The sequence below is a fragment of the Nelumbo lutea genome, chromosome 1 (assembly GCF_056320005.1).
Source record: "Nelumbo lutea isolate HS-2025 chromosome 1, American lotus-T2T, whole genome shotgun sequence".
Lineage (NCBI taxonomy): Eukaryota > Viridiplantae > Streptophyta > Magnoliopsida > Proteales > Nelumbonaceae > Nelumbo > Nelumbo lutea.
The window spans coordinates 65,775,399-65,781,297 of record NC_142684.1 but is presented as its reverse complement, the minus strand read 5'-3'; positions in this window follow the sequence as shown (position 1 = coordinate 65,781,297).

The following is a 5,899-nucleotide window of genomic DNA, read 5'->3' as shown; positions in this document are numbered from 1 at the left end:
ACTTCACAGTGAACACCTATCTGCATCCCACCGGTTTCTTTCCTTTTGGTGGGTCAACTAGTGCCCAAGTATCATTCTTCAACAGGGCATTCATTTCGACTTGCATTGCATCTTTCCATTCTGGAACTGATAAGGCTTCTTGCACTGTTCTTGGAATAGGGACATCGGCAATGGAAGTGAGATAGGACCGGTAAGATGGAGACAGACGATCATAAGATAAGAACTGTGAGATGCTGTGAGCTGTAGAAGTGGTGCAATGTCGTTTCCCTTTGCGAATGGCAATAGGGAGATCAAGGTCATCCACAAGAGGGGAAGTGGCAACAGTGAGAGGTATCTCAGTAGGCTCTGGATCTGGAGCCATAGAAGGAACTGGAGCTGACCGGGACTGTCGATGACTAGGATCAACTTGCCTGCACCGCCTGTGATAGACTCTCAACTCCGGCTCCCTTTGACCACCCTCACCACTACACCTTCATTATCTAGTGGAATAAGTAAAGGAATAGCCCCACTCAAAACAACCCCACTTCTACTAGCCCCACTTCCACTCTCACTGCTCTCCCCATGAGGAAAGAAACTCAAAACAGCCCCACTCTCACTGCTATCCTAGGGTGTCTCCTTAAAGAAAGTGACATCTATGGAGACAAACCGTTTTCCGAAAACCGAATCATAGCAACAATAACCCTTTTGAGTTTGTGTATAACCAAGGAAAATGCATTTGGAGGCCTTAGGTACAAACTTGGAATGATGAGGCCCGAGAAGATGAATGAAACAGATACAACCAAAGGTTTTAAGGGGAACAATGAGCAACTCATCGTCTGGGTATAGAAGGGAAAAGGGGGTTCTCATATCAAGAACCCGAGAAGGAACTCGATTAAAGAGATAAACTGCCGTGATGATAGCATCACCCCAAAAGCGAATTGGTACATTGGATGTAAACATAATGCTTTTAGCCACCTCCAAAATATGCCTATTCTTCCTTTCGGCAATGCCGTTCTACTGTGGTGTATAAGGGCAAGTGCTATAGTGAATAACTCCATGACTAAGAAGGTAGGAGGTCAATGGCTGAGCAAAGTATTCCTTTGCATTATCAGATCTAAGGACTTTGATTTTGGTCCCAAATTGAGTGAGAACCATCTGATGGAAGTTTTGGGTCCGATCAGGAACCTCATCCCGAAAATGCATAAGATAGACCCAAGAAAAATGGGTATAGTCATCAACAAACAATAGAAAATATCTGTACCCACCCATAGAAAAGATATGATATGGCCCCCAAACATCAGTATGCACAATATCAAAAGATGAATTACTCCTTTTTATTACTTAAAGAATAAGAGGTTCTACAATGTTTAGCAAACTCACAACTCTTACACCTCAAATTTGATAACTCAACAGACTCAAATAAAGCAAAAAACAGACTCTTCAAAGACTTAAAAGACAAATGACCTAATCGGTTATGCCAAAGCATAATCGAACTCATAGACTGGGAAACAAAAGACTTCTTATCCACTGACTCCTCCCGACGAGAACTCTCTCAAAGCAGATAGATCTCGTTCGTCTCACGGCCAGTCCCAATCACCTTCATCGTCTCCAAATCCTGAAAAACACATCGATCAGGAAAAAATGTTATTGAACAGTTCATGTGTTTGGTAATACTACTAACTAAAAACAGGTTAGTATCAAGCTTAGAAACATGCAAGACAGAAGATAAAGAGATAGTATCCGATATCTTGATGTCCCCCTTGCCTGAAATGGGAACAAGAGAGCCATCAGCAATGGATACTCTATCTCGGCCAGAGGACAAGTGATAAGAAGTGAACAAAGATGGCAAACTAGTCATATGATCAGATGCACCTAAATCTATTACCCAGTAGTGGTCAGTATTACCTGAAGCTAAAGCATGGTAAGCTGAGGCTCGAGTACCTGAATGTACAAATGCAGATGTGGTAGGAGCTGATGGTGACTGAGATGGTTGAGCTGAACTTCCAACTTCCTTTTCCAACTATATGAGGGTAGCCCGAACAACAGCTAAAGTCTCTAGGGATGTGCCTGATGAGGATGTTGAATCAGTGTTCACGGCCACATGAGCATTACCCTTCTTATTTCTTAGTTTTGCTGGGACCAAGTGAGGATGTAGCTTCCAACAAGTATCTTTTGTGTGCTTGGGTTTCTTGCAATGTTCACATACCAGATCCCGTTTATCTTCCTTCTTCCGGTCCCTTTCTGAGTCACCCCTGGCTTAGGTTTAATAGCTGTCAAGGCTAGAAAAGAGGGCTGAGACTGCATCATGACTTTCCTCCTGGTCTCTTCACTACGCACCAGGGAGTATGCTTGAGAAAGGGTCACACTATCTCTTGTCAATATCTGTTGTCGCACAATGTCATATTCTAAATTCAAACCAGCCAAAAACTCAAATACCCTATTCGTCTCAACTTGCTTTCTGTGAGTTTGTGCATCTTTGGGACTCTCCCACTTAAGGGTCTCTAGATGGTCAATCTCATGCCACAAGGATTTCAAGGTAGAGAAGTAGACAAAAACTGGCTTCTCTCATTGTTTAAGGTTGTTCACCTCACACTTCAGTTCATAGGCTCTGGCAACATTAAGAAGTTGGGAGTAGGTTTCTTTCACAACATCCCATATCTCTTTGGTTGTCTTAGCCCATAAGTAATTTCGGTTGATATGTGGCTGCATAGAATTACACAGCCATGCCATAACCAAATAGTTCTCTTGAACCCACTTGGTGTATGTTGGGTCCTCCTTGGAAGGTTCTTTCACATCTCCCAAGAGGTAACCCAGTTTTCCCCTTCCTCCAATAGCCATCATGGCTGATTGAGCCCACTCCAAATAATTTGACCTATCAAATCTCATAGTTGTAATCTGAAACTCGATTTCAGATACACTACCATAACTGTGGTTTCTAAAACTACTTTCTCCCTGACCCTTAAACTCCATCTTTGATCAAGATTCAGTGGCTACAAACTGTTAGAGCCACTGTACCAAAAAACAGAGTCAAACAAGTAGGTCTGAAATCTGATCTGAAACCAACACAAATCTGATCTGATTTGAAACCAACCCAAATCTGATCTGAAATCAATCACCTATCACAATATATGCAAGGAATCAACTCAAATTTGATCAGAAATCAATCGACATGCACAGTACCAGGCAGCCTGTCAATCTGAGATGTTTTTTTCTGAAAATGCTACTGTGGGGCCCACTACTACGAGAGCAAAATTAGGGTTTCAACTGTAGGTCTAAAATAAGTGTTCAACTACACTCTCCAAGCTGTCCGTACAAGTGGGACTTGTCGTAGGGCAATATGAAACCCTAAAAACTAATCACCTCTGAGAGGGGCGGGTTCGACCCAATAGTCAAACCCTAGAAACAAACTTAAACACAGTTCGACAAGTCAAACCCTAGAAACAAACTTGAACATAGTTTGACCCGTCCTTCTAGATAGGTCCAACCTATCTCGACTGATTGCAGTCTCTGAAACTCAATAAAAAAAACTTACTTATGTACTTTGATTTACTGCCTTCTAGGGTTACCTGAACCCTAACCTTCGCTGCTTCTTCTTGATTACCAACTCTCTGCAAGTCGCGGCAAGTCTTCAACTACTGCGAACCTCTCCCGGTAATCTCCAATATTCAACCACCGAATACTTCTTCAAAGCTTCCAACCCTAGCTAGTCCTCATGTGGTCGGCTAGACTAGACACACATGAGAAGCCCTAGATAGGCTCTGATACCAAGTAGAAGATCAAGATTGTAATCAGTCTTGAATCCTAATAGGTTTTAGGTTTACAAAACAGAAGAAAAGTGAGAGAAATGAGAGAGAATAAAAGAGAAACAGGAGAACACGTGGTTGAAAGGAGGGACAGATTCTAACAAATCTGCCACCGCCACTTTCTTATTATTTATAGGTTATGTTTAGTACATAATGGAAATGACACATCTGCCCTTAGGACTTGCATAATAAATAAAGTAAATAAAAACTGAAATAAATAACAACTAAATTAACAAACTGACTCAAACTGATACTATTATAATTGAAACAAATAACTATACATGCTGTCCTACGAACACAGTGGAGACCACTGCAATGGGGCCCACATCAGTGTTCTCTACATTGAAGGAATAAGAGAGAAAATAGGGAGAGAAAGAAGAGAAAAAAAAAACCTGGAATCACTCACAGGGTGCCTAGAATCACTCTAGGGCATGGGAATCACTCACCATAGATAGCATAAGCTAAAGAAAACTCAACATAATTCATTGCCTTTGTGTAAAACATCAATACATATTTATAGACTCTAAACTCATAATAATCCTAGGAGTCAAACTATTAGACTCAATATTCCTAATAGGACTCAAACTAAGTTGTCATATCTTATTTCAATTCAAAGAAGACTCAATAACTCTAATCCTACTTATGCATTGACTCTGAAATTTTAAATATAAACAAACTATAACTAGACAAATTAAACGCTATCATTGTTCCCTACATAAAATTGCAAAAATGACAAAAATACCCTTCTATCAAAAAATACAAAAATACATAAATTTTCATAAAATCCCAATTTTGACTCTCTAGCTCCTGCATCACAGATTCGTATTAGTTTTGTTTCTCTCCACCTATTACAGTATAGTTTATTGTTTTTCTTGTTTTGTCTCTAATTGTTTGTCCCTATTTGTTGGTCTCTCGATCATAATTTGAACATTATTCAATGAAGTCTTGCGGTTTTGCTGATTGGTTGGGGGGGGGGGGGGATTAGGCAGTTTATCCATTGCTTTAAAATCAGCATCCTGACCAGTACATATGAAATTTGCCAAAAACATCTGCAACTTTATTCCCCTCTCTCAAAGTGTGATGAATGACCACCTCATTCTCTCAATCCTCATCTCACAAATGCTTCCAGTTCCAAAGATCCCAAGGTAAATATGACTAATCTTTCACCATTTTGGCTAGATTAGAGAGAATCGTATAAATCTCTATCTTCACAAAGTGCATCACCTTGACCAACTCTAGTCCTTGTAATAGCGCCATGGCTTCTGCAAACATATTGGTTTTGACACCATAACAGTGGAAGAAGGAAAGAATCATTTCATTATTTTCTCCTCTCTCCTCTAATGGTGCCACTACCGCTGCTTGCCCTTAGATTACCACAAGAAGCCCCATCAACATTTAACTTCATATAACCAATAGATGATTGAAGGACATAAACATACCTCAAAGGCTGATGCTTCACCATGACTTCATCTAGGCCTAAACCTCACACTGGCAGTCTTTTTTATTAAAGTTTAACTCCTTGAAGTGCTTTGGGTAGTAAATGATGGATCCAGTTCAAGACCTTGCGGATCACAAACTGCGAGCAACTATAATGGCCTTCCGTCCTCCTCTTGTTCTGTTTCCTCAAGATTTCCCAGAGGATAAAATTGGGAGCAAGACCTACTATGTATCCCCATTGGGTGTTTGTCTTGTTGGCAAGTTCATGCTACCTGTTCAGTATGGTACTCTCTGACTCGGAGTCAAACGAAGTTACCCCCATCCATTGGGCAAAATAATACCAGACTTTGGTTGCCAAACAACTACCAATCGGCAAGTGATGCAAGGACTCCTTTTGTGAGATCTTACAAAGCACACCACTACGCTGAATAGTTTTCATCAACCCGAATGCGACCATGGAAAACCATTCACATGTAAAAGGAGATATCAGTTGTTGGAGTTCCCCCATTCCAGATCCATTTATGCCAACAAACCACTCCTCTACGTAGCTGGAGTAGAGGTTTCTTGTTTATAGAAAGCATTTTCCTTGTGGCAAACTAAGCATGTTTTCCTTGGATCTTGCTACAGAAAAGAACATTTTTCCTGAGAAAAACAAATAATATCATCCGTGGCCATACATG